We start from the raw sequence: 21,633 nt of genomic DNA on the forward strand, positions 1-21,633 counted from the left end.
TCATAGTCACATTCATAGGCAATCAAGTACGCCGTTGTTCTGTTACCTAGTTACACACACCCCCCCTTTTCTCTTAACACTTGGAATTCCCATTGGGATTTCACTTTGCTTAACAACACTGCTTCTTTATGCTTGTCAAAATCCATATCTATTTTATGAGCTGGGTTTTTTTTTTTGAATTTTCATGTTAGAAATATGAGGTGGTGAATGGAGAATGAGATGATGAGGAATATGTTTCCCTATTGGTTTGATTGCCGATATGATGGCATCAATCATGTATTAGCTCTAGCTGATTGTAGGGCGAGGCTTCGCGGGTCTTCGTGGGGCCTTAAGGGGCGGGGATGAGGTAAGAAAAATCCATGCAGGGCGGGGGTGAAGATCCCATCCTTCAGCCCCGCCCTGCTCCATTGCCATCCCTACACATAACATATAAGTATATAACGTGTAAACAACAATTAATTTTTCCATGCTTAATGTCAATTACAAGATTAGAAAAAAATCATTTTATATATATATATATATATAAAGAAAATAAATCAATATACAAGCATTTAAAATTTGGTTCTATATATAGGTGAAAACTTTCAAGAATTTCTATTCATGCTTTGATGGCTTTTAAAAATTTGGACAATACCTGATCCTCCTTATTTTTACCATGAGTCCTAACTTCCATCTCCAATTATTAAAGTCGGTGTATAGCAAAAAGTCCTTAAATATATTGTACATGATAGGTTTGTGATGGGACTAAATGGAGCCATATGATCATCCTAATAATGAGATGGTTCCAATATTGACGAGATAGAAAAGGTAGAAATAAAAGCAAGAGTGTTGAGAGAGAGAGAGTAATATAATATATATATGTACACCCACACATATACACACACTCAAGAAGGGCAGTACTAGATGAATTGTTCAGTATACACGTATGAGTAAAGTTTCGTATTGAATAATAATAAGAAGAATGTGGTTAATATAACATAGTTGAGTTCAAACTCATTGGGCTTAGGCATTTTGTGTTAAGTATATCTCTATATGTTATATTAACTGCTCAAGAATTGGAGCAGAGACAGTTTATTACACAGGGCAAGCCCATAAAGCTCACACAAACGATCCTAGGAAAAAAAACTCCAACAAAGGAGTATTGTCAATGGTGCTAGACAACACTGAAGTGTGAGATTCCCATAGGTAAAAGACGTGCAGAGTTGACACGTGACGGCTCATAGATGATGCACTAGTGAAGGAAAAAGTATATTAAGGCAAATGGGAGCGATTAGGACTTGTTCATGATCCACAGAGAAGTCTTGAAACTCACATGGAACACTGCATGGTGATCAGATGTCAAATCCTAATCCTAGATTAATCTGGGGTTGGGCCTTCAAACCCATTTAAAAAATACTGGTATACCAGCATGAAGTACCGGTAGCTACTGTAAAAGTTTGCAAAAGGGAAGTTGCTGGAATTGGAAACTCATTAATATCAAAATTTATGACAATACTTCCGGCGATTGTGTAATTTGCAATTTCTTGTTTCCGGTACCCCCTACATCTCACATATACCTAGCAAAAAAAAAGGTTTATGTTTAATAACCATCAATTCTAAAAAAACTGTTCTTTTTTTTTTGGGGGGGGGGGGGGGGGGGGTGGTTCTAATCGTGCATTGTAATAAAACATTTTACATTATTATAAGTTGTAACTTGTAAGATTGTTTTTGAAGTTATTAATTTAATTTAACTTTTTGATGTGATTGTTTTCAATGTTTTGAATAGTTTTATATACCGGGCTTCATCTTTTCTATGATAGTGACAAAAGAATAGTAAATAGTTATTGTGATGAGTGATGACTATCAAATATGACACTCTGAGTTAATTGGAGGTTGGCCCTTAAAATCCATTTTAAGTGTTACTGCTTCGGCTTCTGAAAATAAAAGGTACGTAGTCCAGGTTCACTGACATGCAGTGAATTTGCAAAACATGGAAGCTATCAAATTTTATGAATCTAAATAACGTTGTACACCTAAATACAGTTCTGCTATTACTTCTAAAAGATTAAAAAAACATATATCTTTACGACCTGCAATATTGTAGCACATATGAACTGGGGCCTTTGGGTTCTTAATTCTTGATGTCATGCTTCTGAAAGGTCAGGTAATGGTAATACTGGCAACCATGTGAACTAGGGCCTTGGGATTCTTAATTCTTTGAATGTGACCTGAATGCACTGTCGGCTACTACTGCGTTTGGTTGGGCAGGAAAGTGAGAGAGAGAGAGAGAGAGAGAGAAAATGTTTGAGAGATGGATTGATAAATTTTATTGTTTGGTAGAGTATAAAAGTGGAGACTAAAAAAAAATAGAACAGGTAAAAGATATGATTATTTTCTATAAAAATGGATTACTAGAAACACTTTACAAATATGGTATTGGAATCGTGTTTCTTTCTTTGGATAAAGTATATTTTTAACTATTATAAATACGGGATTTAGAGGTGGCCATAGGTTGCTTAAAAGACTCATGAAACATTTCCCTCACAACATATGAGATCCACATGTGTGGAACTCATACTGTGAAAAATTTCTTATAAAACTGACTCATGAAATAATTTTTTTCCATAGAAGGATTTAATTTAATGACACCATCAATTATTATTTTTGGGTATGATCTAAATGCATAGTCTCTGACAATTATCAATCTTTCAAAAGTTATCACTTGATTCTCTAATGACTCAAGTCTCTCTCTTTTTTTTCCCCACAACTTACACAGACACATTAAAAGTTCTAATTGAAAAGGAAACTCCAATATCATATAATCCGAAAACAAAACAAGAATGTCTAAAATCATATAAATAAGTCCAATCACAATCAAAGTCGTCTAAATTGTTCAAAAATCTATCTTTAGTCATTTAACTTTCATTCATTTTTTAATATGGTCCTCATTTCCACTTTTATCCAATTTTTATTTGTTTTCTTTGTATGGAGGAACTTGAAGGAATAATTAAATTCAAAATTTATTATAGTTAAATGATTAAATTGAAAAATAAGACAATTTAAAAAAATGTGTCAAAAATTCTTAATTCAATATATTTTTCAAAATTTTCAATATACTAAGTTTTATTGAGGTACTATCTTTCATATAAAATTGAATAAGTTATATATTATTAAGTAATAAAAATCTAAAATTTTTATCTTTACAAATTGAATTTAAATCAAGTTTTTCCATAATATATTTTTAGTTTTTTATGAGATAATTTTTGCTTTATTGACTCAACTATTTGACCCATAAATAACAGAGTAATGCACCAATGAATAATTATTTGGGAAACTACCATTCTAATCAATCTCTAAAAAAACTCAATTTTCTTTTAAACAGATATCTCATGTGACTTTACACTCTGTCCTATCTCAAAAATCAACAAAATACTTCAAAATAACAATAAATTGAAGGAAACAATATATGATAGCTATAGTATAGGGTGCTTTGGACACTATTCGTTTCTGTCTATATATTTCAGTCTTTGATTTTGATCTTAAATGGGATGATAAGGAATCATTGATGGCTTCTTATGGTTGTTTGCTGGAATAGTTTTATAGTGTGTGTACATCACAAATGCAACTAACACAAAACAGGGAGGCAATTCCTCCAACCAAACACATGGATCTGCACATGTAGAAAATAATGATGAAGACAACTTACAATTACAAGCCACACTATTACAACCATATGGAGTAAAAAACATGGAACAAGATCTAGCATTATGCAAGAGAGCCATTTAATTGACAAACATCACAGCCCATGGATCTCGACGTGCTTGTCAAACCCTAGATTTTCAGGCCAACCCCCATTTTTGGGGTTCTTAGCAATATTCGCATGTTAAATGTGTTACTTGTGTGGACGCTTGGATGTTGTGTGTGTGTGAGTGAGTTTTTTTTATCTGTTTTTCTATTTTTTAAAGAGTTGTCACAAAATATTGGTTTTTAAGATGTGGTTGGTCACTTATGTCTAACTCATTTTATTATTAACTAAGAGTAAATATATAGGCATATGTCTTGAACTAATATGGATTAGGAAATTCAGTTACGCGTGGAAAAGATATTAGGCAACTCATGACGACCAATCTAAGAATAGTACCATGTTTTGAAAATATTCCTAATTTTCACTATTTAAGGCAATTGCCTATTTGGAAAGACTTTGTTTTGGAACTATGCAAGTAGACATGCTTAGATCACATATTTATTTGGAAACGTTAAATTGCTTGTTCAAAGGCTAACCTCACTCCATAGCATGGCAACAAGCCCATATTTGCAATTTATCCAAGAATCTTTCTCATGCAACAAGATGCAAAGAGAATAAGGATGAAGGAACATAATTGTTAAATTCTTATAAAGTGTAAAAGTATCGTCATTTTACAATTTTATGAATGTTGAAAGAAACCCTTTTTTTATTATAATTCTAAGGGCTTGAACCTTGGGATTGTTGGGTTTAAATTTAAGTGAGTTGGTGCATTTTTATTTAAGCGAGCTGGGAGTTGTATGGATTTCAGATTGGGCCTACGTGGTTGAATGGGTTTGATTTTGAGATTGGGCTTGTGGATCTAATGTTGGCTTGATGTGCATTTCTGATCTGGGCTCTATGGTTGAGAAAATTTGATTATGGGCTTTAGTATTTCAATTTGGGTTCAATGGTTGGGCCTAGATTTGGGCTTGGTGCTGATTGAGAGTGAGTTGAAGGGGTGTGGGTTGGCTGCATTTTTATCTAAATGGGCTTGAGGCTTTGGATTGGGCCAATTATTGAGTTGGGTCAGAAATTATGGTTTAAGGAACCGAGTTGGGTCTTGTACTAAATGGTCGGGTTCAACCCAACCCAACTATCCCTATTTTCTTCAACATGTGGTATGGAAGACTCTAGACTTGGGATATTTAGGATCATCATGAGTCTCCATGTGGCATAATTTTGGGTCTCCATGCAGCAATGTGTGTTCCATTAATCATGTTCCAAATTGATTAAAAATTAGTGCATTATGTTACAATGAACGCAATTTAACTATTTTCTATCGCTTAAAGCTTCACTAAAGAGTTAGGTCCTTTTGTAGTGGTACTTTGGGTAAAGTAATGTGTTTGAGCTTGGTGAGAGAATGTAATTGAGTGTGTGTGTATTTAATAGTTAGTTTGTTTCTCAAAAAAAAAAAAAAAAAAAAAACTAAATCCGAATAAGCCTTCTAATAAAAAGGAACAACTAATCTTTGCCAAGAACCTAAATATTAGAAAGCTCTTGATCGAAATTGATGTCCAAACTGTCATTGATGTTATCAAATCTCATAGTGCTTATCTGGACTCAACTCATCCTTATAATGGTCTCATTACTGATTGCAGGTTACTCCTCCAGCGTTTTGAGGAAGTCCGTATTGAGCACATCCACCGCGAGGGGAACCATTGAGCAGACCTTTTGGCTAAGGAGGGAATCCATAATCCAAACTCTCTTGTTTTACATTCTAGTCCTCCTTCTTGTATTTTGTATCAGCTTTTGGCTGATGTTTGGGGTGTAGTATACTCTAGACTTTGTAATTTTTAGTTTTAATGAAATTTTGTTTTACCAACAAAAAGGGGGGGGGGGGGATGAGACGTACGCTTTTCAAAAGAAATTTACAAGACTAAAATTAAATTAATACTAGTTTTTAACCCGTACTTCGCACAATTTTTTATTTTATTTTTATTAATTTATAATACTATTCGCTAACTAGTGCAATGTACCAATCGTTAACAATTGTTAAATATCTTCACTATATTCAATGCTAAAATTAATTAAAAATGAATGAAAAATCAAGATTTATAATATGAAACAAAGATATGCATATTTTGAAAAAAAAAAAAAAAAAACATGTAGTTTCTTTTTTATAAAATGAAACAAAGGCATACTGCTTGTGTTTCTACCATTTTTAAAATTTTGTGAAATATGGAACAACGAAATACAACAATGCTGTAGGACCTAAAGTTGGTTTTATTCTCCCAAGACAACGCTTCCTAAGTCCTAATGGTAACGTACTTGTTCCTAAATCATATATGTGATTCTTTAATTTCCTACCTATTTTGAGCTCCAAAAAATAGAAATATTGCTATATCATAACTAAACCTTGCCTCTATACCTTTTTCAAACCTTTTCCACCAAAAACTACACTCCAAATTACTTTGATTCCCCTCCAACACTTATTATTAGACAAAAATGTCTCACAACTTAGAGATCGGTCTCCAAACACTCTTTGCACTCAAGATTCAATCTTTCCCAAGCCAAATTACTCTTCCACACCATTGTATAACAACTTTATGGCTCCTGATTTTCATTATTATTATTAAATATTCCAAACCACTATGGGTGTGCTTAAATACTCTAAAATCTTTTTTATAATTTTTATTTTCATAAATAAACTGATTAATTCAAATTTACCATTTATTTTTCATATAAAATTTATAAATATAGAAGATTAATAATATATAAAATTAAAAATTATTATTTTATACAAAACGTAATAAACATATTCATAAACATATACATAAGTGTAAGGACACGATTTGTAACGACCCAAGAAAGATATTGGGTTCGTACGTTTAAGGGCCCGAACAATATCATTTGTAGAGCGTGGGCTTGAAAGGCTAGGCTCGGGTCACTGAACAACGGTGAGCCATGGTTAGCCATGGTATCTATGGAAATTTGCATGGAGATGAACCTGACGAGTTTAACAAGACCTTCTTCTGATGGCGACATGAATGGTTCCGGTCTTTAGACCTTGTCCGAGGAGCTTGACGTCATTATTCTCCTCCTTTCAGACCTGCCTCCCTCCCCATTGGTTCTCCTTCCCTTTTATATTAGCACTTACCCCCCCCCCCCCCTCTAGTGTCCATGTGTAAGTTCCACTATCTGGACTTGAGACTTATCCTATCAACCCATACCTGGAGTGGTTGGGAGTGGTTGGGAGTGGTTGTAAAAGCTGAATAACATGGTCAAAGGCATGAACCTGTCAAACGCAGAGTTCTTTATTGTTGTATTAGCAGCTTTTTCCCTTGGCCTGCTCCTGCACTGAGCTCGTCCTTTTTCTTTAGGCGTTCTATGGGGTGCTGAGCATAAGATCGTCCTCGGCCACATTCTTGGGCCTTTTTGGGCTTTCACTATGCGTCCTCGGCAATAGGTCTCCTCGGCTTAGGCCTTGGGCCCTAATGTAAAGTGGGCCGGGACCAGAAATTCTCCGGCCCCACAATAGCTCCTCAAAATCCTGTTGCCCGACCTCTTAGTTGAGGAGGAGGGTTTTGATGATGTTGGGCCCACACCATGGCTTGCCCAGCTCTGCACTTCATTAATGTCGGCGTCTCTCCATTTGCATGGGAAGTGCGCCGGATTATGAGACATTCCTCTAGATTTACTCACGCGGCGTCCTTGCCGTTTCAGTGCCCGAGGCGCGTCTTTAATATGTCCCCTTCACGAGGCCACCCAAATCCTATGATTGTAGACGGTGTGGGGAGTTGAGCAGAAACTGTCTCGTCTGTAGCGCTTCTTGGAAATCTGCGTAGATTAAATGCCACCTACTTGCCCTCTATATAAGAAGCAGGGTAGGGAGTCACTCCCTTTACGTGCAGATCTTTCAGTCCCTTCAAATTCTTAATCCTTCAACTGTGCTCCAAGTCTTCACCTCCAGCGCAATAAAACCTTAGAGTGATGTTTGAGGCACGAGTGGGGATGAAGGAACCACTCCCGCTCCAAAGGCACTGGGTCCTTCCGAGACTCAAGATGGCGCGATCAGGACAGGGGAGACACAGGCTCAAGACAGTTCTCCGCTTTCACAAGGTGGGAGCGATGCCTCCATCTCTTTCAGTCAAAATCCGAAGCAAGTGCTGGTCACGTCAGATTTTTGGTGCGACAGCAGTGGGGTTTCTTGTCGTCAGTACCATCCGCTCTCTCTCGAGCGTTACTAATATGACACCGGCGTGGTAGGAGTCAGAGCTGATGCGGGGATTAAGCATCTCTGCTTCTTCCTCTCTTCCTTCACTGGTATCCCTTTTCGCCTCCGCTTCTTCTTCTTTCTCATCACTGGGGCTACCTTGGTGTTTTTGCTTCTTCTTCCTCTGCTTCTTCTTCTCTTCCGTTAGCGGGCCATCTTGTCATGCATAATCTCTACCAGAGCAGAGTTTTGAAGGATTTTTCTCTTCCTTGTATCTTTTTCTTTTTGCTTCTGTAGTTAGCTTTTGTATAGGCTTACTCAAGCCCCTCATTGTACGCTGTACTGTTTCTTTGTTTTAATAAAAGATGATTTTGTTTGTTCCACGTATTCTTTCTTTTCTGCAGTAGTTACTTTGTGAATGGATGTATTTCATATGGGTGTTTTTCATTATTATATTTTTTGAATGATACTTAGGGCAAAAACCCTTGTAACAAAAAGCTGTTATTAAGAACTTATTGAGACCGCCAAGCATAATAATACTAACCTACAGTAAATTAAACATACGAGACTAACTGTAATAACAGCTGAATGCCTTGTATTGCGCGCGAGGCAGTCATCCGAGAAGGAATAACCTAAAATAAACCATTCGAGAGAGTTGCCAAGGACTAGAGGGCTTGGCCGTGTTCTCGGTAACATATGAACTTAATCGTTTTTGGCATCTGGTCCGAGGATCGAGGCATGGCTATACCGAGCCTAAACACTCGTTTGCGTTAGTTCCCTTAGAATTGAGGATCCGAGGATAGATCACGACTTCCATTCGGTCCGGGACTTAACCCAATTTTTAATAGGTAATCTCTCCATGGGTCAGAGTCCGAGGACCATACAATGCCCTGGTTTTGTCCAAAAGTTATAATTATTCTTTTTAGTAGTTGATTTTCCCATAGGCTTGAGTCCGAGGACCATACAATGCCTTGGTTTTGTCCAAAACTTATAATTTTTCTTTTAAGTAGTTGGCTTCCCTATAGGCTTGAGTCCGAGGACCATACAATGCCTTGATTTTGTCCAAAACTTATAATTTTTCTTTTAAGTAGTTGGTTTCCAAATAGGCTTGAGTCCAAGGACCATACAATGCCTTGGTTCTGTCCAAAACTTATAATTTTTCTTTTTAGTAGTTGGTTTCCCCATAGACTTGAGTCCGAGGACCATACAATGTCTTGGTTCTGTCCAAAACTTATAACTTTTCTTTTAAGTAGTTGGTTTCCCCATAAGCTTGAGTCCGAGGACCATACAATGCCTTGGTTCTGTTCAAAACTTATAATTTTTCTTTCAAGTAGCTGGTTTCCCCATAGGCTTGAGTCCAAAGACCATACAATGCCTTGGTTCTGTCCAAAACTTATAATTTTTCTTTTAAGTAGTTGGTTTTCCCATAGGCTTGGGTTCGAGGACCATACAATGCCTTGGTTCTGTCCAAAATTTATAATTTTTCTTTTTAGTAGTTGGTTTCTCCATAGGTTTGGGTCCGAGGACCATACAATGCCTTGGTTCTGTCCAAAACTTATAATTTTTCTTTTTAGTAGTTGGTTTCCCCATAGGCTTGAGTCCGAGGACCATACAATGCCTTAGTTTTGTCCAAAACTTATAATTTTTCTTTTAAGTAGTTGGTTTCCCCATAGGCTTGAGTTCAAGGACCATACAATGCCGTGGTTTTGTCCAAAACTTATAATTTTTTTTTTAAGTAGTTGGTTTCCCCATAGGCTTGAGTCCAAGGACCATACAATGCCTTGATTCTGTCCAAAACATATAATTTTTCTTTTAAGTAATTGGTTTCCCCATAGGCTTGAGTCTGAGGACCATACAATGCCTTAGTTCTGTCCAAAACTTATAATTTTTCTTTTTAGTAGTTGGTTTCCCCATACGCTTGAGTTCGAGGACCATATAATGCCTTGGTTCTGTCCAAAACTTATAATTTTTCTTTTTAGTAATTGGTTTCCCCATAGGCTTGAGTCCGATGACCATATAATGCCTTGGTTCTGTCCAAAACTTATAATTTTTCTTTTTAGTACTTGGTTTCCCCATAGGCTTGAGTCCGAGGACCATACAATGCCTTGGTTCTGTCCAAAACTTATAATTTTTCTTTTAAGTAGTTGGTTTCCCCATAGGCTTGAGTCCGATGACCATACAATGTCTTGGTTCTGTCGAAAACTTATAATTTTTCTTTTGAGTAGTTGGTTTCCCCATAGGCTTGAGCTCGAGGACCATACAATGCCTTGGTTCTGTCCAAAACTTATAATTTTTCTTTTAAGTAGTTGGTTTTCCCATAGGCTTGAGTCTGAGGACCATACAATGCCTTGGTTCTATCCAAAACTTATAATTTTTCTTTTAAGTAATTGGTTTCCCCATAGGCTTGAGTCCGAGGACCATACAATGCCTTGGTTTTGTCCAAAACTTATAATTTTTCTTTTAAGTAGTTGGTTTCCCCATAAGCTTGAGTTCGAGGGCCATACAATGCCTTGATTCAGTCCAAAACTTATAATTTTTCTTTTAAGTAGTTGGTTTCCCCATAGGCTTGAGTCCGAGGACCATACAATGCCTTGGTTCTGTCCAAAACTTATAATTTTTCTTTTTAGTAGTTGGTTTCCCCATAGGCTTGAGTCCGAGGACCATACAATGCCTTGGTTCTGTCCAAAACTTACAATTTTTCTTTTTAGTAGTTAGTTTCCCTATAGGCTTGAGTCCGAGGACCATACAATGCCTTGGTTCTGTCCAAAAGTTATAATTTTTCTTTTAAGTAGTTGGTTTCCCCATAGGCTTGAGTCCGAGAACCATACAATGCCCTGGTTCTGTCCAAAACTTGTAATTTTTCTTTTTAGTAGTTGGTTTCCCCATAAGCTTGAGTCCGAGGACCATACAATGCCTTGGTTCTGTTCAAAACTTATAATTTTTCTTTTAAGTAGCTGGTTTCCCCATAGGATTGAGTCCAAAGACCATACAATGCCTTGGTTCTGTCCAAAACTTATAATTTTTCTTTTAAGTAGTTGGTTTTCCCATAGGCTTGGGTCCGAGGACCATACAATGCCTTGGTTCTGTCCAAAATTTATAATTTTTCTTTTTAGTAGTTGGTTTCTCCATAGGTTTGAGTCCGAGGACCATACAATGCCTTGGTTCTGTCCAAAACTTATAATTTTTCTTTTTAGTAGTTGGTTTCCCCATAGGCTTGAGTCCGAGGATCATACAATGCCTTAGTTTTGTCCAAAACTTATAATTTTTCTTTTAAGTAGTTGGTTTCCCCATAGGCTTGAGTTCGAGGACCATACAATGCCGTGGTTTTGTCCAAAACTTATAATTTTTTTTTTAAGTAGTTGGTTTCCCCATAGGCTTGAGTCCAAGGACCATACAATGCCTTGATTCTGTCCAAAACATATAATTTTTCTTTTAAGTAATTGGTTTCCCCATAGGCTTGAGTCTGAGGACCATACAATGCCTTAGTTCTGTCCAAAACTTATAATTTTTCTTTTTAGTAGTTGGTTTCCCCATAGGCTTGAGTCCGAGGACCATATAATGCCTTGGTTCTGTCCAAAACTTATAATTTTTCTTTTTAGTAATTGGTTTCCCCATAGGCTTGAGTCCGATGACCATATAATGCCTTGGTTCTGTCCAAAACTTATAATTTTTCTTTTTAGTACTTGGTTTCCCCATAGGCTTGAGTCCGAGGACCATACAATGCCTTGGTTCTGTCCAAAACTTATAATTTTTCTTTTAAGTAGTTGGTTTCCCCATAGGCTTGAGTCCGATGACCATACAATGTCTTGGTTCTGTCGAAAACTTATAATTTTTCTTTTGAGTAGTTGGTTTCCCCATAGGCTTGAGTTCGAGGACCATACAATGCCTTGGTTCTGTCCAAAACTTATAATTTTTCTTTTAAGTAGTTGGTTTTCCCATAGGCTTGAGTCTGAGGACCATACAATGCCTTGGTTCTATCCAAAACTTATAATTTTTCTTTTAAGTAATTGGTTTCCCCATAGGCTTGAGTCCGAGGACCATACAATGCCTTGGTTTTGTCCAAAACTTATAATTTTTCTTTTAAGTAGTTGGTTTCCCCATAAGCTTGAGTTCGAGGGCCATACAATGCCTTGATTCAGTCCAAAACTTATAATTTTTCTTTTAAGTAGTTGGTTTCCCCATAGGCTTGAGTCCGAGGACCATACAATGCCTTGGTTCTGTCCAAAACTTATAATTTTTCTTTTTAGTAGTTGGTTTCCCCATAGGCTTGAGTCCGAGGACCATACAATGCCTTGGTTCTGTCCAAAACTTATAATTTTTCTTTTTAGTAGTTAGTTTCCCTATAGGCTTGAGTCCGAGGACCATACAATGCCTTGGTTCTGTCCAAAAGTTATAATTTTTCTTTTAAGTAGTTGGTTTCCCCATAGGCTTGAGTCCGAGAACCATACAATGCCCTGGTTCTGTCCAAAACTTGTAATTTTTCTTTTTAGTAGTTGGTTTTCCCATAGGCTTGAGTCCGTGGACCATACAATACCTTGGTTCTGTCCAAAACTTATAATTTTTCTTTTAAATAATTGGTTTTTCCATAGGCTTGAGTCCGAGGACCATACAATGCCTTGATTCTGTCCAAAACTTGTAATTTTTCTTTTTAGTAGTTGGTTTTCCCATAGGCTTGAGTCCGTGGACCATACAATGCCTTGGTTCTGTCCAAAACTTATAATTTTTCTTTTAAATAATTGGTTTTTCCATAGGCTTGAGTCTGAGGACCATACAATGCCTTGATTCTGTCCAAAACTTATAATTTGTTTTTTTAGTAGTTGGTTTCCCCATAGGCTTGAGTCTAAGGACCGTACAATGCCTTATTCTGTCCAAAACTTATAATTTTTCTTTTATATTTTTTTTTTTTAATTTTCGAGGATTAGCCCCTCGACCAAGGTGTGGGGCGTTAACTTGATGTTGGAAGCCCCTAGAACTGCCTATACCATTGATACTGCAAGGTGTAGCCCCTAGCGGAAATTTATGTCTGGACAACAACAGCGTGTTGCTAGAAATGGAGGAGCTTTCGCAGACCCTTTTTTGACAGATGCTTGATTCTACCACCACCTGTGCCAACGCGCAAGCCTTCCCACAGACAGCGCTAATTGTAAGGACACGATTTGTAACGACCCAAGAAAGATATTGGGTTCGTACGTTTAAGGGCCCGAACAATATCATTTGTAGAGCGTGGGCTTGAAAGGCTAGGCTCGGGTCACTGAACAGCGGTGAGCCATAGTTAGCCATGGTATCTATGGAAATTTGCATGGAGATGAACCTGACGAGTTTAACGAGACCTTCTTCTGATGGCGATATGAATGGTTCCAGTCTTTAGACCTCGTCCGAGGAGCTTGACGTCATTATTCTCCTCCTTTCAGACCTGCCTCCCTCCCCATTGGTTCTCCTTCCCTTTTATATTAGCACTTACCCCCCCCCCCCCCTCTAGTGTCCACGTGTAAGTTCCACTATCTGGACTTGAGACTTATCCTATCAACCCATACCTGGAGTGGTTGTAAAAGCTGAATAACATGGTCAAAGGCATGGACCTGTCAGACGCAGAGTTCTTTATTGTTGTATTAGCAGCTTTTTCCCTTGGCCTGCTCCTGCACTGAGCTTGTCCTTTTTCTTTAGGCGTTCTATGGGGTGCTGAGCATAAGATCGTCCTCGGCCACATTCTTGGGCCTTTTTGGGCTTTCACTATGCGTTCTCGGCAATAGGTCTCCTCGACTTAGGCCTTGGGCCCTAATGTAAAGTGGGCCGGGACCACAAATTCTCCGGCCCCACAATAAGAATATTATATGTTTTTTAAAAAAATAATATAGGCACAAAAAAAGAAGAGAATATATGTTTTCATTTTAAACCCATAGACATAATTTATTCTCTATTCAAATATATGAAAATAAAAATATGGAAATTCAAATATCAACATCTGAATTAATTAGGTTGTTTATACCCCCTTTCACTTTTTTCTTTTTTCTTTTTTTAACATGCCAGTCAATTTTTGACTATATATGTCAGAGATGCTTAATTTCTAGTGTCTTTAAGCTCTAAATATAGTATCTAAAGAAAACTTGACATAATTCCGGTATTCCTCTTGCTATTAATTTCCTTGATATTTATTTTAGTGTATTCACAGCTTTGTAAGATTTTAAGTGTTTTACATTTTACCATAGATTAAACAGTGTTTACACTTTTTTCTACAAAATTATGTTGGACTGCACTTGATATTCTGCGGTAAATATTTTTTCAAAGGAGAAATGCGCTTTCTTGTTTACTATCTTTAATGGCTTAACAACCAACAGGAAACATCTCTTTTAAGGCATAACAACCAAGATATTCTCAACTTTTGAGATAATATATATATATATATATATATATATATTATCAACTGTTAGTGTTTCAATACACCATAAAGAAACATTTTTGCCCTATGTCTAACTCTAAACCAGTATCAACAAAAGTGCAAGTAAGAAAGCAACACACTAAGATTAAGTTGGAATATCCTCAAATTTTAAAACTAGTTTATAGCCTACTCAAAAACTTTGGTCTCAAAAAATCAGCATAATTTTAAAAATAATTGAAAGCGTTAAAATTCAACTAAAAAATTATATACATAAACATAAGCATTAAAATAATAATATATGTTATTTTTTATTCAAATATAAACATGAAAAATATACCCAAAAAAATGTCAATTAGTGAAATGTTTTTAGTTTGGTTACACCTTTTCCTCCTTTGTTTTACATATATAAATTAATTTTAAACTAATATGTGAGAGATGATTAAATTATGTGTTTGTGCTTTATACTCCGAAAAAAATAATACTGGTAAGAGCATATAGTTGGCATAAAGACCTTTTTTTGTTCTTTTTTTTTTTTAATAAACTAGATAATTACAATAGGAGGGGAAATGACATTCGTTAAAAACATCAAAAAGTGACAATTAAACTCTTGGAAAGCCACTTATAATACTTAGAGACAATGACACACACACACAGATATATATATATATATATATATATTGAGAAGAATGACACATATAAGTTTTTTTAGAGAATTTCAACGTATGACGTATGCTTCTAATGATTGTGTTCTTTATCATCAGACTAAGACACCAATTAGTTTTTGGTGTAGGTGGAGATTGAATCCTGGTTCTCTTATTCAATCATCAGAAACTTTACCAGTTGAGTTAACTGAAACCCACATGACACATATAAGTTGGCAACTATATAATGTGTTACTTTGGTAGACACATCACACGTTTTGGCAAATTATGTCATGTGGAATTGATGTAGGAATGTGAAAGCGTCAAGAAACAGAACACGTCTACCTCTAAAAAATAAGAAACAAAACACGTTTGCTTTTGAAAAATAACCTCGAATCAACGAGGGTTCCTTGAATCCACAAGCAGAAATGCTTTTGGAATTCTCCAAAGAAACAATAGCCAAAAGTCTGAATTTTTATTAGTATCAATAATTCTGAAAAATGTTTACAGACTTAGGGGCCTATTTAAGGGTTACGTAAAACTTGAAAGACAAAAAATTATATTCTAAAATAACTCCTAATTAATACCTTATCATAACAGGGACCAAATTTGACCTAGAAAACATTAAAAACACTTAAAAACAAGGAAATAAATCACCCAAACCTAAAATAACGTTTTTTTACATGAAAATACCAAATATAACAAATTACAGAAATTAATTTGAAGATTCTATCCTACATCAGACCCCTTCACTTGAAACAAACTCGTCCTTGAGTTCATCTTTGAAACCTGAAATCTTCCATGCCAAGAGAACAAATACTTTGTATACTTCATCTTTCTTGTCTTCTTGCCAAACTTGAAAGTCATCAATTGAGCAACTTGAACTTCTTGTCCCTTGATCTTCATGCAATTGACAATATTCACCAAATAAGAGTCAATAATCAAATCAAATCTTTCCATCCCAATAAAATCAATAAACTTTGTTTTAATGCCTAAGGCTACAACATTACTCAATATTTTTTTATTGGAGGTGAATTTTGAAAAATCCACAATTGGATTACATCTTCTTCTTATATCCTCTATACATGCGAAATTTCTAGAAAATTAAAAATCAACAGCTATGTTATCAATAATTGTTTAAATTGCAAGTTTTCGTAATTTAAAATTATGCATAAAATATAAACTTATAGATCATATAATATATAATATCTGATTAACATAAAATTTAACATGTGTATTAACAGTGTAAAGAACATACAATTCAACAGTTAGATTTTCAAAATGTGTTGTAATATTTATTTTATTGAATAAAGTTGTAATCTTAGGTTACAACTAATTTTGTAACTACACTTTGTCCTTTAATAAATACTTGTTTACGGTCACGGGCATGCAATACTGGTAGCTAGCTTTTTTTTTTTTTTTGAGGAAAAGGTAAAAAAAAGCTTTATTACTGGAAAAAACAAACTAAACAACATTCTCCAAGTCCCGTGGAAGTTCTTCTATCCACACATCGATATCAGCAGATAAAACTGCTCGTCTAGCAAGTGCATGAGCTAGCTTATTGCTCCTCCGATTAACATGCATAAAATTACACATAAAAGAAGAAGATAACAGTCTTATCTCATCAATAATATGTCCATACAAAGTCTGCACTGGCCTAGTATCGTTAATGGCTTCAATAACTTTCAAAGAATCACCTTCAATCACCACATTGTGAAGGCTGAGTTCCTGAGCAAAGCAGATGGCTCTTCGAGCTGCCAAAGCCTCCACCACATCGGCCGAACCTGGGAGCCGCACTCTCTGACTTAACGCAGCCATAACAAGCCCAGCCGAGTCCCTCACAACCACCCCTAAGCCGGCACACCTCTGTTCCAGGAATAAAGCGCCATCAAAATTTAATTTGTACACACCTGAATCAGGGGGCTTCCAACGCAAATCCATACTCCGGGTAGCCATCCGTGGATTCACCGGTTGAACATCCCGATACTCCTACAGAAGCTCTGAAGCTCGGTGCATCACCAAATTTGGACCCCAAGTTCTCTGCCCCTCCCTCACCCTGTTTCGCCTCTCCCAGATACCCCAAGCAGCCATAGCGAACAGATCAACCAGATTAGAGGAACCTTGCGCACATAAAAACTGAAACAGATCACCAAAGTTAGAAAAATGATGAGCACGAAGAAAAGAGAACCGAGCATCTGACATCCAAATGGGTTTCACCGCATCACAGAGCCACAAAGCATGAATCACGTCTTCACCATAGTCGCCACAAGCATCACAAATACCAGACCTTAATACCTGACGCCTTTGCAGATTACATTTCGTTGGTAATGCCTCACGAACCGCGTGCCACAGAAGATGTTTCACTTTGTTAGGGACCTTCAACTTCCAAATTCCATTCCATAACCCCTTTCCGGACTCCACATCCGACGAACTGGGTTGATTCTGATGCTGAAATGCTACCAATAAGCGATACGCGCTCCGAACTGAGTACACACCATCATCCGTGTGAGGCCATATCAGAGCATCAGCTGCCTCATGGTTGCTAACATGGATGTTTTTGATGGCTTCAGCTTCCCACGGATAGAAGTTCAAATCAAGAAGCTCCTCATTCCAGAGATTTGAACTAGGCAGCAGCAAATCCTGGACCATATTCAGAGAAAGGTCCCTTTGTGGAGATAAAATCCTTCCCCCACCGTCAAAAGGCAGCCAACGATCACCCCAGATTTTAATATCTCGCCCATCCCCCACCCTCCATCGAGCACCCCTCAAAACACCTTCCCTAGCTTGTATAATGCTTCGCCAAGCAAAGGAGCAAACCGGAGAGGCTACCGCATCGAAAATGTTACCGGAAGGAAAGTACTTTGCCCGAAATACCTTATAAACCAACGAGGTCCTATCATGAAATAAACGCCAAACTTGCTTCCCCAACATGGCATCATTAAACATACGTAAGTCGCGAAAGCCCATGCCTCCAATTGACTTTGAAGAACAAAGAGTCTCCCATTTAACCCAGTGGATCTTTCTAGAATTCTCAGAACACCCCCACCAAAACTTACGAATCATAGCTTCTATATCTTTAAGGAGACCAATAGGAAGCCGAAAGACATTCATAGAGTACGTTGGGATTGATTGAACCACCGCTTTGATCATTATTTCCTTGCCGGCCTGAGACAACAATTTCTCCTTCCACCCTTGCATTTTAGCCCAGATCCGTTCCTTGATGTAATTGAAACACGCTTTCTTCTCTCGACCCACAAAAGAGGGAAGCCCCAAATACTTCTCATAGTTTTGAATAACCGGCACCCCTAGCAAAACTTTTAATTCTTCTTGAACCTCCGCAGAAGTGTTTCGACTAAAGAAAGCTGTAGTCTTATCCGAATTCACCTGCTGACCCGAAGCAGCCCCATACCATGCAAGGATAGACTGGATTTTAGCACATTCTTCAGGAGTAGCTCTACAGAATAACAAGCAATCATCGGCAAAAAACAAATGAGTAATTTTTGGACCCGCTCTACAAATAGAGTAACCTCTTATCTCCCCAGAATTTGCAGCTTGACTGAGAAGGGCATTCAAGCCTTCTGCACAAAATAGAAATAGGAATGGTGACAAAGGATCACCCTGTCTCAACTCTCGCGAAGGATAAATATGACCAGTAGGTTCGCCATTCACCAGAATCGAGTAAGATACCGTTGTGATACATTGCATGATCATGGCCACCCAACTATCTTGAAAACCCATCTTCAATAAAATTTTCTCCAAAAAGACCCACTCCACTCTATCATAAGCTTTGCTCATATCAAGCTTTAACGCCATAAAACCTGTCCTCCCAGAACACTGAGTTTTCATATGATGCAAAGACTCAAAAGCAATAAGAATGTTATCTGTAATAAGCCTATCCGCAACAAAGGCACTCTGAGTCTCAGAAATAATGGACTTGAGAATAGGTTTTAACCTATTAACAATGACTTTACTCAAAATTTTATAGATAACGTTACAGAGACTGATGGGCCTAAATTGAGCAACAGTTTCAGGATTGTTTACCTTTGGAATCAAAGTAATAAAAGTGTGGTTTATAGACTTCAAAAGATTACCTGAATTGAGGCAAGAGAGGACAGCATCTGAAACTTCCATACCAATGTCAGGCCAAAAGGATTGATAAAATAGAGGGGGCATCCCATCAGGACCCGGGGCTTTTAAAGGGGCCATATGTTTTATAGCCATCTCTACCTCCTCTCTACTATATGGACAAGTCAAAGCTTCATTCATAGAGGTACTAACTACGGGCTGCACACCAGCCAATACACGCTCCAAATCTGTAGGATTTGAGGATGTAAACAATCTAGTGTAAAAATCAACAAAAACCGCCCCTACTTCCCTATCATCCAAAACCCAAGCACCATGAGAGTCCCTAATACCTTTAATAAAATTCCTCCTTTTTCTTTGAGTGGCTACCCATGAAAGAATTTTGTGTTTCGGTCTCCACAAGCCAACCATTGAGCTCTAGATCGCTGAGCCCACATACGATTCTCCTTATCTAATAAAACATTCAGCTCTCGTCGCACTTGTACCACCACCTCATAGTTACCTCCCTTGGCCGAATCCTCATCAGCTTTCCATAGCAATTCTTTTTTCAGTCTAAGCTGATTTTTAATGCTTCCAAAATGATCCTTGCTCCATGATTTCAGCATTTTTTTACACTTCTTAATCTTAGTCACTACTCGGTACATCTGATTCCCATTCGGCTGAATCTCCCAAGCCCTCTTAACAGTTGCACCACATTCTTTATCAGCCAACCACATCTCTTCAAAACGGAATGGTTTGCGCTTCCACCTAGTTGCTTCCCCATTTGGATCAAACACCAACAGGATCGGTCTATGATCTGAAGCTACACAGTGAAGATGTCTAATGGTAGCCGCTGGGAATCTAGACATCCAATCATAGTTAGCAACCCCTCTGTCCAGCCTCTCCCATATAATTTGCCCATGTCTATTGCCCTGCCAAGTAAACTCCGGACCCGTAAAGCCTAAGTCCACAAAACCACAAGTGTCCAAAACATCCCGGAAAGCTTGCATCTGTCCATGTGGCCGAATCCTACCACCACGTTTTTCATCAGAGAGTAGAATTTCATTAAAATCTCCCATACACACCCAAGGTAGATGAGGTTTTGAATTTAACATGCGCATCATATTCCAAGCCTCTTCCCTATCATTAGTATCCGGTTCTCCATAAAATCCCGTAAATCTCCAAGCCTCACACGAACCACCTTGAATTATAGCATCAATATGAAATCTAGAAAAACTATCAACCCATACTTGAATTCCATGTTGCCAAAGGAGTGCCAAGCCACCCCCTCTATCTTGGCTATGAACTACAAATAAACCAGCAAACTTCACCTTATACTTGAACCTTTCTAATTGCTCTTTATCAGCCCATGTTTCTGACAAAAAAACAATTAGGGGAGATTGTGCCTGAATCAACTCTTCAAGCTCTGACTTTGCACGTGGGTTCCCAAGCCCACGGCAATTCCAAGCTAAGCAACTCATTGGGCTCGGCGGGGCTGAACATCAGCCTCCACCGCTTCTTTGCTTTTAACGCTAGCACATCGTCTCTTAGTAAGCACCAAATCTACCTCCCCCTCCAAACACTCTAAGCTTCTTTTCTCGCCACTTATACTCCCAGGCTGCATCACCACATCTCTCTCTCTCTAGCTAATCTTTTCCACCCTCTAAGTGACCCACCCAATGGAGTAAAATTCTCCAAATCAACAAAGGCCCTATGAACTACCTGCTCCTTTTCAGCACTACCCTCTAACTCAGTACTGGTAGCTAGCTTAAATAGAGTATTATATAAAAAAAAAAAAAAAAAAAAAAAAGCTTAAAGAGACTATAAAAGCTTGCAAAAGGGGAGATGCTGGAATTGGAAACTCATTAATATCAATATTTATGACATTACTTCTGGAAGATGCGTAATTTGCAATTTCTTGTTTCGACCCCTACATCTCACAGCAAAAAGAAAAAGGTTTATGTTTAATAATTATTAATTATCCATCAATTCTAACAAAACTGTTCTTTTTTCTTTTTCTTTTTTTTGGGTTCTAATCGTGCATTGTAATAAAACATTTTACATTATTATAAGTTGTAACTTGTAAGATTGATTTTGAAGTTATTAATTTGATTTAATTTTTTTGATGTGATTGTTTTCAATGTTTTGAATAGTTTTATATACCGGGCTTCATCTTTTCTATGATATTGACATAAGAATAGTAAAAAGTTATTGTGATGAGTGAGTGATGACTATCAAATATGACACTCTGAGTTAACTGGAGGTTGGGCCTTAAAATCCATTTAAGTTTTACTGCTTCGGCTTCTGATAATAAAAACGTAGTCCTGACTGGCATGCAGTGCTACCTTGAATAGAATTAAAAGAATTTGCAAAACATGAAAGCTATCAAATTTTATGAATCTAAACATCGTACACCTAAATATATTTCTGCTATTACTTCTAAAAGATTAAAAAAACATATATCTTTACGACCTGCAATATTGTAGCATATATGAACTGGGGCCTTGGGGTTCTTAATTCTTGATGACATGCTTCTTAAAGGTCAGGTAATGGTAATACTAGCAACCATGTGAACTAGGGCCTTGGGATTCTTAAATCTATGAATGTGACCTGAAAGCACCGATGGAAACTAGTATGT

At 37.2% G+C, this 21,633-nt stretch overlaps 1 pseudogene; it reads left to right on the forward strand.

Annotated features, from left to right (window-relative positions):
* The first annotated feature begins 212 nt into the window (after window positions 1-212).
* Window positions 213-299, forward strand: LOC126732028 (small nucleolar RNA Z102/R77; annotated as a pseudogene).
* Window positions 300-21,633: the final 21,334 nt, after the last annotated feature.

The sequence above is a fragment of the Quercus robur genome, chromosome 5, assembly GCF_932294415.1.
Source record: "Quercus robur chromosome 5, dhQueRobu3.1, whole genome shotgun sequence".
Lineage (NCBI taxonomy): Eukaryota > Viridiplantae > Streptophyta > Magnoliopsida > Fagales > Fagaceae > Quercus > Quercus robur.